The 14,465-nt window shown below is 37.8% G+C and overlaps 1 pseudogene across 1 annotated transcript in view; it reads left to right on the top strand.

Moving 5' to 3' along the window:
• LOC148999863 (small ribosomal subunit protein uS9m-like) overlaps positions 1–5,654 on the top strand; it is a 57,111-nt pseudogene extending 51,457 nt beyond the window's left edge. The window contains exon 5 of the transcript XR_016170628.1: positions 4,845–5,654. The product of XR_016170628.1 is annotated as a small ribosomal subunit protein uS9m-like (transcript). The remainder of the gene's footprint in view (positions 1–4,844) is intronic.
• Positions 5,655–14,465: the final 8,811 nt, after the last annotated feature.

Below are 14,465 nucleotides of genomic sequence, written 5' to 3'. Positions count from 1 at the left end.
GGGCACGATAGTCCACGCAGAAACGCCATCCGCCATCCTTCTTTCGAACCAACAGTACTGGACTGGAGTAAGGACTCACACTAAGTCATACCAATTTTGCCGTTAACATTTCTTGTACCAATCTTTCAACCTCGTTCTTTTGAGAATGTGGGTAACGATACGGTCGAATATTAGGTGGGTTACTTCTCTCGGCTAACCGTATTCGGTGGTCTTGCTTACTTCTTGGCGGCAGTTCAGTTGGTTCAACAAATAATTGAGCAAAGTCAGTTAATAAATTTGACACTGCTGTACTCTCTTGTACCTCTATATCGTATCCGACGGGATGCTGAGGTTGTAGCCAGTATCCATCACCGCCTGCTTGAGCACACTCTTCAATGTTGTTTCTAATCGCAGCAAGGTTGGGTCCCCATTTAGTTTCACGGGTCGTCCCTGCCACTCAAAGCTCATGGTTCTCAAGCGCCAATTACTGCGTACTTCCCCTAGTGTCTGCAGTCATTCTACGCCCAAGATTATATCAATGCTACCCAAATTGAAAGGGTAAAAATTTTGCACAAAGACCTCGCCACCCAATTGAATCGAAATTTGTTGACAAATCCCCGTACCTTTGCTAATCGTCCCATCGCCCAAAGCAACCTAAAATTTTGTTTTCTGGATTACCAATCCCAACGGCTCCACCAACTATTGAGCGACGAAATTGTGTGTTGCTCCACAATCAATCAGAACGATGACTTCATAGCCATTTATCTGTCCCGTCAACTTTAGTGTGTGAGGTGAATCGATCCCCACTAAAGAGGTATGCGAGAGTTCCGTCTCAAGCACTGGCTCCATATCGTCATCATTGATCACTCCTTCCGCTGTTGCAACTTTTGGACTATCATCGTCGTGGAGTAACAACAACCTTAGTTGCTTCAGAGGGCATCGATGGCCTTTGGAGTATGGGCCGTCACACCTGAAACATACCCCTTTGTCCATTTTATCATTGATTTCTTCCTAGGATAACCAACGTGAGCGTCCTGAGCTCACCGTCGCTGCTGTAGTTGCAGGTCGAGATTGTGAAGAGGAAGACGCGGGTTCACTTCTTTGGTTTGGCCGAACTGAACCATTAAAGCTTTGGTTCATTCCGGTTCCCTGAACCGTACTGGTTCCTTTAATATTGGTGTTGGGTGGGCTAAAGTTAATAAAACGTGAGGTTAAGTTTTGGGCTGATTGAGTGGGTTGGGCCAAAAAAGGTTTCTTATTTTTCCCCACTCCATTTTGTCCTCCACGGCTTGGGCCAGGTCCATTATTTGGCCCAAATTGGTGAGGCCAAATAATCGAACTTCAGCCCTTACTTCTTCATTTAAACCAGCTAAAAACACCCCTTTCAACCATTCTCCATCTACCGCTCCGTCTGCCGTTGCTAATTTCTCAAACCCTTCTCTATATGCTGCAAACGTTCCACTTTGCTTGTGATTAATCAATGCTTCTTGGGGAGTCTTCAGTTGTGCTGAGTTAAATCGATGGATCATCGATTCTTTCAAGTTTCTCCATGATGACAATGGCTGCTGCAGTTCTCGGAAGCGTATCCATCCTAGTGCTGCACCTTCAAAACATAGAGTTGCAGTTCTGAGTTTCTCTTCATCGCTGAGTTTGTACAGATCAAAGTACCTTTCAGCCCGTGCGATCCATCCCATCGGATCTTCCCCCGTGAAAATTGGCATCTCAAGATGTCTAGGAAGGAAGTCTCTAGGTTTCTCTGGTTCGATTGTACGCTTGCTGTAATCTGGAACTCCATCGGTTCTAGTCACCTCCGGCGTTAAGGTATGCATCTTTGCTGATTTTCCTTGCGATAGCATGAACCTTAATTCATCTCTGAACTCGTCATTGGCCTTTTCTCCTTTCTCTATGTTTTGTGCTAGGAGTCCCACTTGACCTTGAATCTCTTTCACGATACTTTCCAATTCCTTTACCCTCTGCTCCATTCGACTCTTGACCATTCCCCTGGAATCGATGGCTTTGATACCAATTTGTTAGGTGCATGAATGAGGCTACTTAACAAGGTGGAATAACTCAAGAAGAAAAAAGGGACTTTGAATAAAAGTTGAATAAGAAACAATACATACTACCAGCAGTAGGTGATTCCTACGGCTACCCAAGAGCAATAGCTCTCACATAAACTTCCTCAATCCTCCCTCTCTACTCTTCCTTCCCCCCTATTTATAGCAATGATATTCCTACCGAATTAATTAACAAAATCAGCCTAATTCGAGGAGGACTCTTCCAAAGTAACCTAACTGTAATGTAACTCTAACCTAAATGTATTATGACTCACTCTAACCTGAATGTATTATGACTCTCGACTCTCCAAATCTAATTCTAATAACCTGAACGCAGAAGGACTCTTCACGCTTCAAACTGTCAATCATTTCCTTGGGATTGCTTTCCCTGTCGAATATAGACTCTTGATATCAGGGGCTTATCACAAGGAATCCAGCTTTTCATTCCAGGAAAAACACATAGGAGTCCAATATCATTTTGTTCGTGAAGTGGTGGAAGACGGAAGGGTGGATACACAGAAAATCCACACGAAAGAAAACCTAGCAGATGCATTGACAAAGGCAATCAACACTGGCAAGTTCATTTGGTGCAAATCCTTGTATGGCTTACAGAGATGTAGACAGCATGGTGGTGGCAAGATAGAGACTGATGTGGAGATTGATTGGTTCTCAATCTAATCTCCAAATGGGAGATTGTTGTAATATTAGTCCCACATCGACTGATGTGGGAATAAGTGGAGAGGAGGAGGCTATAAAAGAAAGCCTCCCCCTTCTTCTTTAAGCATCCCAAAAATCTTCCTTCTTGTATATTTCTTTATCTATAGTGGAGTTTTCTCTCTTGCCCATATATTCTTGTGTTCTTCTTTTCTCTTATTTGCTGATTGTTCTATTTGGTGGGTTTTTCATAACCCGACAAAATATATTATGAAATACATCTTTATTCCTCACATCCAGAATAAGATAAACCAGAATTGCTCCTAACTTGAGGACCTATGTTTGCATGCCACATCAAGGCTGCTGGAATTCAGAACGGAGCTCGCTCAGTCAGCTACTGATGGGTGCCTGCCATTCCCAATGGTCTGATTCCAATATCAGATGGTTCCCAACCCTTCCTTGAATAATCATAAGATAAAAGGTCCTGCCACATGTTTTCTTTACTGTTGTTGCACAGGGAAAACTGGTAACATCAGTGAAAGTCTCAAATTGGTTCTTGTTGAAAGATGGTGATGGAACCACAGATCTAGGGTTTAGGGTAAAGCTATAATTTCTTTTGATTTGTGGCTGCCCAGGAAATTCCAGGAAAAGTTAGAGGGGTTTAGGGTTTCTAAGCAATCTAAACCTTCTGGAGATGAATTTCAGATCTGAATCCTTTTGAAGATTGTAAGTTCAGATGTGAATTTTGAACTCAAAACTCAGAATTGGGTTAGGACTGATTCGGCTAGGGTTAAGGTTGGGGAATGGGCTTGCTGACCCGCAGTTTAGAACTAACGAGGTTGCTATTCTGCAGTTCAGAAACTGCTTCAGAGAAGTAGGGGTTGAAGTGTAGGTGTTTTAGGGTTTCCTGGAATTTCTCAAAATTCTGCAGATTCACTGGAAGAAGATGAAGTGCAGATAATTTTGAACTCCAGAAAATAGGGTTGTTTTAAAGAACTAACAGTAGAAATGGTGCTGGGAACTGGGGTTATGCGATCCTAGTGGAGGGGTAAAAGGCTTAAACAGAGCTGGGAACTGGGGTTTCCTAATGGAAGGGGGATATGGGTGTTGTGGGGAAGGAGGAGGGGAAGGGTCGCCTACGGGTACTAGTCTACTAGAATAGGTGGGGGAAGGGGCTGGGAATGTCGTGGGGTTTATGGGAAGGGTGCTGAATTGCTGTAACAGCAGAGCGGGGGGTGGGGAAGGTTTGCGCAAGGCAAAGAACGGGTGGGAGAGGGTTGTGGACAAGAGAGAGAGGCTGGGAGTGGTGGGGAAGGGGCTGTGACTTACTTGGCTTGCTGGAAACTTTGAGAAAACTTGCTGGACTTGGTGATTCAATTTTCAGAACTTGAATGTAGGCTGTTAGAATACTGAAAAACAATTTAAGAACTCTCTCAAAGACAATTGCAGGGTACCTCTCAAAGGAACTGTCACTCAGACAATTCACAAACAATTCTCTTTAATTGATCAAATCTGAAAATAACAGTGCATGAAGGTGCTATTTATAGCTTAAAATAACAGACTTTGACTCCAACTGGGATCTCCTTACTGATAGGGTCCCATTACATATAGAACTAGAGTATTATTCAAAATCTTATCTTATCTAAACTACTACTAGCACTCCTTCCACAAACAACTCTTAACTCAAAATAAAATACTCCAAACAAATCCAAATCTGACTCATGACTGACTAAACGAAATTCTGAAAAATTTTCTAAATTAAATTCGGAAGTAATTAAGGGCTAAAATGCTTAAAATGCCCCTCATTAAGGGTTCAGCCAGCTCATGGAGGTTTCTTGGAGCCATCTCTAGGGGCCTCTCTTGTGAATTCGGCCAGGGGGTCTTTGTGTTCACATCAGATGGCTGTGTAAACATTTCTGCATGAATATAAATTACAGAGATAGGTTAGTTTCCCTAAAGATAATCAAGAACATGTGCCTAGTTTTAGTACTATGCTGGAATCTTTACCTAGTTCTAAGGATATTGATAGAGAGCTAAGGTCATGATCTTCCATGGTGAATTTTTAGGGAATAGTAAATATAATCTGTTTTTATATACCAGGTTTGCTATTGTTTTTGCTCTCTTATGCTAACATTTCAGTTGGTCTTTTTCCAGAAGGGTTTTTGACAAGGGACCCTCGTGTGGTCGAGAGGAAGAAGCCTGGAAAAGCCAAAGCAAAGAAGAGCTTCCAGTGGGTCAAGCTATGGACAAATTGTCATGTTTATTATGTTGTACCTGGTTTTCAGTTTTTATATCAATTTTCTTATTCCATACAAATAGTGTTGAGGTTTTTCTCATCCCATTTTCTGCACTGGCAGTTCTGTCTGAAAGTTCTAGATATTGCCTTAATTTGTTGAGCTTCAAATCTTTCGGATATCTATCTTCCTTTGCGTTTGTATCATAATCTCAAATTTATAACATTTGCACATTGGCCCATGGATTTAGTTGAAGATTGGAGCATTTTACAATTGAATATTTGAAGTTGCGATATATTGTTGCATTTTTTTCTTGGATGTGAAAACAGAGAAATGCTTTCATTCAGGAAAAAACAGATATTAACTGTTCAAGCTAAGTGATCAAGATGTAGCATTGAAAGACATCCATAGCGAGCGAGTCTACTCACAAGCTGAACCAAGTTTCTAGCCTTTTTACAGAAAGTTGCATGGTTAAAGGAGGTTGGAGAAATCTGCAAAGCATGAAGTGAAAAAGCTGGTGTGGCCAAGGGAACTGGTCCTGTAAGATCATCTATCTGCAGGCTTGCAACAACTCTGTCGATACTTCTTCTGAGTTACATCTTTATCACTGAGCATCTTCTAATCCTTGAAGGACTTCTCAGAGTTAGGATACTGCTGCACTTTTCTGGGTTCTGGAGAACAGCAAATTAATTTGTGGTTTAGGACCAGCAACCCTTCCCCACCTCCTTGTGAGGTTGAGTTGATGCTGCCGCAGTTATTACAAATGCAGTCTTTTTCGGTTGTTAGTTCTAGATATTAGTGAAAGAGTATATGGTGGTTCATCCTCTGGTTGGGTAGGAAGGTTTGGTTCTTGGTGAGGATCGAGGGTATTAAGGAAAGTATGTTCTCTTTGCTCTAGAATAAAGTTGGGATTGAATGCTTGTTATTGGAAGACTTTCCCATTCCTGTAGAACCGTATGAAGAAAGAACTAATTGCTGTGTAGCTGAGGACAGTACTGATATCTTGCTTTGAGAGATTTGTTGTTGAAAGAGATGACTGGGGATTGAGGTTTGGTCAGGACTTGCTAGGTACATGTAATTAGGTTGGATAAGTTCTGAAGAGAGGGTGAGTGGTAGCAGATGATAAGGAATCCAGAGATCATCCCATATGTTGATCTTTAATTCTGTACTGATTTTCCACTCGACCATTCCATTGATGTCTCAGGTAATGGTAATGTCTCTGATACTTTTCTATATCAAAGTACCTGATTTTGATAGAGGTTGGTTGGGGAGAAATTCCTTTTGGATGCTAAAACCTGATCCCATAGGCTGGTTGGTTGATTTAGTAGTCTCCAGGTGACTTTAAGGAGTGATTTTGTTGTGATGTATCTGGTGTTCTGATTTTCAGTTTGCCTAAAGAGTGTATTTATTGAAGGGTTTCAAAACTATACATTTGCACATTAACAAAATTTTGAGGATGAATCGATATCACACCAAACACCTATTTTATTCTCCATAGATTGGTTGTAATTGAAATGTATCCCCCGGCCCTCAAGGGTGATTGTGGATGCCGCGTTTAAGTATATGAGGATATTGGTCATATCACATTTTAGTGCAATTATAGGATATTGGTCAATACATTTTAGTGGAATTTAGTATGTGCCCTTAAAATTATCAATATTAATCGTATTGATTGTATTTAAAATGAAATACATATCGACTAATATCATATTGTAGTGTGGGATACTTTAAACCTTCAAGGATGGATATGGATTCTGTCAAACCTTGCCATCTCACCATTGTTGAAGTTAATGAAATGCTTTATGATTGTTAGATTGGAATATAACAAAAAATTCAGTCCTCACTCACCGTTCACCATGTCCGACGACTTCTAGACATCTTTGCCTGTAGAATCTCATTTGGTTCTTCTTCATCTTCTCCCAAAATAGTGGAGGATCAAGGCCAAGATATTCATGTCCAGCTGATCCGAATGAACTCAGTTCAAAAGGTGGTGAAGCCTCTGTTGATTTACTTGTAGAAAATGGTGGCGAAGCTAGCCTCAAACTCAAAGCAGACATCAAGAAATCAAAAGTTGTTGTTAAAGGATGGAAATCACAATGTGGGAAGAAGCATTATTAACAATTATGAAGGAAAATGGGAAACTATCATTGCCATGGACACTGAAATCTAATCTAATGTGTGATGTGTCCTCGTGAATCTCTATAATGAAATCAAAGATGAAATCCTGGTTCGTCTACCTACGACCACTGTCATGCGATTCAGGTGCATTAATAGAGATTACATTTGATTCCACAACCCACATTTCATGAAAATGCACTTGAACCAACAGATTAGAAAGGAAAATTGTTTCGATTATGATCATTACCTCTGCTTCCAAGACATATAAAGTAAATTTTTGACGTTCCCAATTGAACTTTACTTCATATATCTCAGAAGCAATTATAATGATGCTAGTCGAACCAGAGTCCGGTGTGCTCCCCGACGGCTTTCCAACCACACAAATACGTGGGAGGGGCCCACAGGTGAAAAACACTTTTTGAAAAAAAAAAAAAAAAAAAAACTTCAAATTTTCACCTGTGGGCCCCACGTGTTTGTGTGGTTAGAAAGCCGTCGGGGAGCGTCTGTGCTCCCCCGACGGGGTGAGGATCCGGACTCGTCGAACCATTCTCCTTTCTAATGTGTAGGTTAAGTGCATTTTTCATGAAGTCAGGTTATGGAATATAATATAGTCTCTGATTATGCACCTCAGTCTTTGATTTCATTTGGAAAATTCACGAGTCTTGTTCATGGAGACATCTCCATCTCTTGCCTTGCACAGTCTTCTCTCAGTCTCTTTGCCTTCTCCATCCTCTAAATTTCTCTGGTTTTCTCTCGCTTTGCAAGAGGAGAGGATGAAACTTTTTTGGGGAAGTACATCTAATTCCTGATTTTTTTTTCCTTCTCAAAGCTTTATACTCGTAAAAAGTGGGGTCATGGGGTTGAAATGATTTAGGATCAAAATTAAGTCCAACGGTAACATAACTGTAAGATAACGGAAATATTGATTCTATTTTAGATAGTTTTTTATTGATTTGTACTACGGTCATATTGAAACTAGTTTAGGTAACTTTTTGTATTTTTGTCTTCATGAAATAAAAAAAGTGAGGTCATGGAGTTGAAATGACTTAGGGTCTAATGGTAACATAAGGGTAATATTGATTCAAGTTTAGATAGTTTCTTTTACTTTGTACAATAGTCATAGTGTTTCTAGTTTAGGTAACCTTTTGTATTTTAGGGGACCATAGAGTTGAAATGACTTAGGATCAAAATTAAGTTCGACGGTAACATAACCGTAATATTTGTTCTAGTTTAAATAGTTTCTTATTGCTTTGTCCAAGGATCATATTGATTCTAGTTTATGTAACTTTTTGTATTTTGTCTTCATAGAATTGGTATGTGTTATTATTTTGTTGAGGTGATTGCTTCATTTTATGTTTATATATAATGTAACTTTTTCATTGGAATAAATCAATTCGATTCATATCCAATCAATACAATCTTAATATGGTATCAGAGCCTACACAATCTTATCATCCTCTTTAATGGCTTCTTCATCTCTGCTACCACCACCAACTTTTGATCCTATTTTCCCTTACTATCTTTGTAATTTTGATAATCCGGGCACTTTTGATGGTTCCAAGCAAAGGTCTCACTCTGCTACCATCGGCTGCTCTCTTGCAACATGCTTGATTTAGATTAGTGAGTCTATGTTTGTCTGTCCTTTTGTCTCCCCTTAGCTAGTTGTCGGGAAGTAGGTTCCGGGCAGGTTCGGCTTCTCGCTTCTTCCTTCTTATCTTCCTCATTCTTGTCGCTCATTGCATCCCTCGTGGTCTGGCGAATGCTCGAGCCCATGGCGGAGGGGGATACCCTGCTACCCTTCGTAGTTTATCCTTCAAGCAAATCCAACAACTCTTATCTCTCATTTCTAATGGTAATATCTACACTACAACAATGGCGCAGGTTTTGCTCGTCTTGCTACACCCCAATATCCTCATTATGAATTATTGATACTGGGGCCATAGACCACATGTTCAAAACCCTCTTGTATAACCTTGCCCAATGGCTCCATGGTTCTACCAGTTAACCCCTGTTGGTGCCATGCCTTTATTTTCAAACAAAATGCTTTCAAATGTTTTACTTGTTCCCTCATTTAAATTTAATATTTTATCTATTAGCAAAATTACTATGCAAATTAATTATTTAATTACCTTTCTTCCTGATTCTTGTCTCTTTTAGGACCAATGGAAGAAGATAACTTTTGTGTTGGGTAAAAGATGGTGGCTTTTACTTATTTGAATCCTCTCATTCATGGCTTTGCATCTACATCTCATTCTCATTTTGATTTTTTGGCATTAAGGACTTAGCCATCCTTCACCTTCTCTTTTTCCTAAATTTCACAATCTGAATGCTATTATTACTATTACTATTAAAAATAAAGATATTTGCACTATGTGTTTACTACTAGTTGCATTGAATTATTTCATATGGATGTTTGCAATGCTTATCATGTTCCTTTTCTTTCAAATACTCGTTTTTTCCTCATGAGTCGATGATTACTCTCACATCACAGTGTTTACTTAATGAACCACAAATTTGAGGCATACTCAATTATGTGTTATTTTTTTTAAAAGCAAACTTACCTTTACAATTTTGGGATGACTATTTTCTTATTGTTTGCTACTTGATTATCCACTTACCCACCCTTATACTACATAGGAAAAATTCACATGAAATTTTATTTCAAAAGATTACTAATTTTTTTCTTATATGGGTTTTTGGATGCCTTTGATTTACCCGCCAAACCAACGTCTAGCACAAATTTGATCAACGGGCCACAAAGGACACAAGATTTTTGGCATTTCTTAAAAATTTGTATACCTATTTCATGACATCAAATTCCATGAAAATATTTCTCTCTACCATTTACACTCGAACCCCTCCTTTAAATGTTTCTCCTCTCCTCTCAAGACTATGATGAACCATCTGAATCCCCTCTCCTACCACTTAACACCCCTACAACCACTCCACCATCTAACCCTCTTCCTCCCTTCTAGAGCTTCCTCTCCTCCACCTAAACATGCCCTTCCCATATCACCAAACCACTTACCTATCTCAAAATTATTTCTTGTTTCTTACCCAAGCAAATGCATCTATACATGTTGGTCCCAATATAACTTACCCTCTTAAGAATTTTTTTAAATTACCATTGTTTCGATTTTGTTGCTGTTCTCACTATCATAACTGAATTCAAATCATTCACTGATGTTGTGACCAATGATGATAAATTGATGAATATGCAAGAAATTGAAAGAGAAACACACACAATTGGTGACGGAGTTTGTCTTTTCAGCCTAATCTCCAGGACTCAAGATAAAGTTCAATCCACTATATCAAAGGGTAACAAAAGGCCTTACAAATTGTTTGATACATTCAACCAAAGAGAATAAGAAAGAGAGGGAGAGGAGAGAACACATGATTTGGGGTGACAATCTGTGGGCGCATGTGTGCTTGGTAGTAAACCGGTTTTAGGTTTAGATTGGTAGTAAGCTTCAAGGAGAGAAACAAAATAAGAAAACGAATGATTTGGGCCTTTGAAAGTGTGAACGCATCCTAATTCTTGCCGTGAATTTAATTGTGATTAGACCATTTAATCTTAAATTTAACCGTAATAGTGGACCACTGCAAGAAGTAAAATAATAGAAGATGAGATTGGAAAGAAGCCAATCCAAGAAAACAATCATATTTGCCACTATATAATTCTTCTTTCATGTAAATTTTATTAGTTGAAAATTTCAAAGTCTTATGTAACATGTTAAAAACAGCTGCTACTGAGTTCAAGTCAAAGTTTTTAAGTGAAGATACATTGAATATGATAGCTTGCGTTAGTGATCCATTTATGGTTTTCTTATGAGTTTGTGGGGGTGGAAACTAAATGACCATAATGAGAGAAGACCAAATTGTTCAAGCTTTCTATTTTCTATGTAGAAGCTAGTTCAACAACTGGAAAACTCAGTATGAAAAAGGCAAGTTGAGCAACTAAAGCCAAGTGGGTAGGGTGACAATAAATTAGACCTTTGACCTGAATTCATATATTTTATGAGACTTCTGCCCCTACCAGGTCGTTTTTGGGGGGCAAAGATATAAGATTATTCAAATAAAACATGTGAAATAACTGAGAGATCCTGGTTACAAAGATCTTATTAACATGTACATGACAGTGCCCTCTTTACTAGGGAATTCACCACTGCATTTTGATCTCTACAAGTATAAGATATTGAACAAGACTCAAACATGGACCTGAGCGGCCTAATATCAAGCACAGTATTTGATATTCCCCTCCTTGTTACAGTCATTGACCAGATTCACCAATTCCCTGTTGTTCGATTCCATCAAGATTCTATCATGGCCTAGTTTACAGCATGCAGAGTTCTGTAACTATAAATCCCCGGCACTCCTTAAATACCTAAACAACTTGGCTAGTAGAACTATTAGTAGTTATCTTATTAACAGAGGATCTATGTACTGTGCCTACTTAGCAATGCATTTCTTTACTTTCTTTGATAAAAAAAATAAAAAAATTCTACCATGGAGTTCACCCACAGCCCACCAACATAGCACCCCTCATCGCCAATGCTTCACCAACAAGAGGAGAACCGAATTAGACTGGTTTTTGAATTGGCTCACTTGCACCAACCATGTTCATCTCTAAAGATCCAACCCAGGCTCCCATTTCAGTTTTGGGCTTAATTGATGCACCACAATTGATTTCAAGGAAACCTCCATGCGGTGGAGTCCATGGCTTGTCTTTGCGTAGTGGCTCTTGCAGAAGGACAAGATAACAAAATATCCCCTTGACCAAATTGAGGCTTTCTGCATGAGAGCTGATGGAAGAGAGAGCCTGGGAACACAATATGAAAATGGTGGGGGGTTATGGAGCCTTTGATGGTGCTATGTATAAGAAGGCTGTAAGAGATGGATGTGATGCATGACATTACTAACGTTACCCATTTCTCATCAAATCCCAGTTCAATTCAAAAGCATTTTATGGATGAAGATCCATTTAATCTATTATAAGCTTTTTGCATATCCAGCTTCAGTGATAGAAACTTCTTTTTACCCTTTTTCTTTCCCTTGAGGAAGTGAAAAAACTTCATGCGCAAACAGCACATTGTCTGAAATAAGTTATGTTATGGATATTTTGGTTTAACTACTTGGACCTGAGTGAGCCACGCAGACCAGTTCGTTTGGCTTAGACCCGGTTCAAAGGGTTCTTTAGATACTTTACAGTAGGGCACTTCATGGTAGAATACTTGCGGAGAAGGACACTCATGGTGACTGCCAACTGGCATAGTGTACTAGTTGGTTATATTCATCTGCCACTTCCCAGCACAACACTTCTTGGAAGGTTGCTTCACGGGAAGATATTGGCAGATATTGGCTCTAAAGGACGTGTCTCTGTGCTTGCCATCTAGCACCGGGCATTTCTCGGATAACCCTTGTCAAGCGCTCAAGAAGCTTCATCTCGGCAAAAGTAACGTTGTAAGGGAATTTGGCGTATCCTTATCTCCACGTCAATCAAGTCATTAAATTCAACATTTAATGCTTTAAGACTCAATAAAATTATAGTTTCTTGTTTTGAATACTAGTAGTTCTTTTATGTTTATGTGGTTTCTCTTATGCTCAGAGCATGATAGTGAAGTTTCTTGTTTCCTTTCTCGGAAGGTTCTATCTTTCATGTGTAAGATAATTTAATATGATTTTATTTCTACATCAACGGTGCATGCGTAGCACAAGTCCCTCTTATTTAATCAATGAAAAATAGATCAAATTATGAAATTATTTGTTTGTTCAACATTTTCGACCAAGAAGACCTTGAAGGAGAATGCTTATTTGGCTTTTGAATCTTTCATATAATAATGTCCTAACTACATTTTTCCTTCTATTTTCAAGTTTTGTGGTCTTTCCATCAAAATAGAATGACTCATTAATTAATTAATTATTAGAGCAAACATAGGTCACGTGAGGATTCAGTCAATAAATATCTTTGGTTGACTAGAAGACCTGAATAATACAATTCCATTATTTATGGATTAAGTTTTGTACTATCAAATGCAACATTATTAGTTGTCTTAATCAGTTTTTGCTTTTATCAATATTGAAAATAATATTACTAAGAACTTGTGATTCATGTGCTAATGCGTACAATTTTTTCCCTAAAAAAAAATAGTATATGCATTCTTTATAAGAAGAAAAAAAAATAATCCAACAAATCTTCAAAGAATAAAAATAATAGTTCTGTATACTATAAGTTTATTTATAATACTTATTACATGCATGTCCATTTTCATTTACTATTGTTAACAAGAATAATGAAAGTGTGACCATGCATACACATACATTGCTTCTGTGTGTATATGGATGACCTCTAGCTAGGTTGATTAATTGATTTTGCTTCCCTGTATTTGAGTATGAGCTGTTATACTTACATGAAGGAAATAGAATGTTTTGTAATCTCTCATATTATGGAGATCTCGTATTTAGAAACCTAGTTCACTTTAGTTGTCTGTGATAAGCAATCACTTTAAAGGATCAAATAAGCAATTTATGTGTCTCGAGACATGGAAAAGCTATGCAAAACATATAGTCATGTTGATGAATTATACAATGACGATACCATCAATGTAGTTATACAATGATCAGAAAAGATAAAGAAAATATAAAAACAAAATTTATGAATTAAGAAAACCAAAAACCACATAAACCTCAGAGTAAATACTTAATAAAAAATTATCTCAAAGTAAATACGTAATAAGAAATTATCTAATTTTTTTTGCAGTCCAAGTCAGTCATCTAAGGTTATATCCATGAACTTCTAAGTTCTAATTATAAGACTTCAAGTCATTATATATATATATATATATATATATGAAAAGCATATTTCTTGCTAATAGGACATGTACATTGAAGGGGAAGAAGATAGACCTGTTAGGAGGACCAGGACCTAATTAAATTAAGCTTTTAGAAGTGGGTGTTCCTAAAGAGTTGCTAGACTACTGCTTTGTTTTCTTCTTTTTCTTGCTTTTGTTTTTGTATATATTTATTATTCTCATGCTTTTTTTTTATTTATTGGTTTTACCCCATTTTGTAAGAATAAAATATAAATTATTATATAAACTAATCATCTAAACTGACTACACCCATGACCTACTAAATATTTTTGAAGATTTAAGACTTCCAAGTCTTTAAGACTAAAAAAAGAAAATAACTAGGGATAATTATTGTTCTCCCTCTATTATAGTTTGATTACTACTTTATCTTCTATATTTTTTAAAGTTACTAATTCAACATTAGACTTTATTTATAATTACTGTTGCCTTCCTACCATTAAACTCTGTTAGTTAAATGATGACGTAATAGTTTTTATTTATTTAAAAATTTCTAAATAACCCTACGGTTTTATTCTACTTATTTATTCTACTTTATGTTAAATTATATTATTACC

Source organism: Hakea prostrata, chromosome 11 (genome assembly GCF_041222555.1).
Source record: "Hakea prostrata isolate BN-2017 chromosome 11, UWA_Hpros_2, whole genome shotgun sequence".
Taxonomy (NCBI): Eukaryota; Viridiplantae; Streptophyta; class Magnoliopsida; order Proteales; family Proteaceae; genus Hakea; species Hakea prostrata.
The sequence above is the reverse complement of the archived record's forward strand: the minus strand, read 5'-3'. Positions and strand labels throughout refer to the sequence as shown.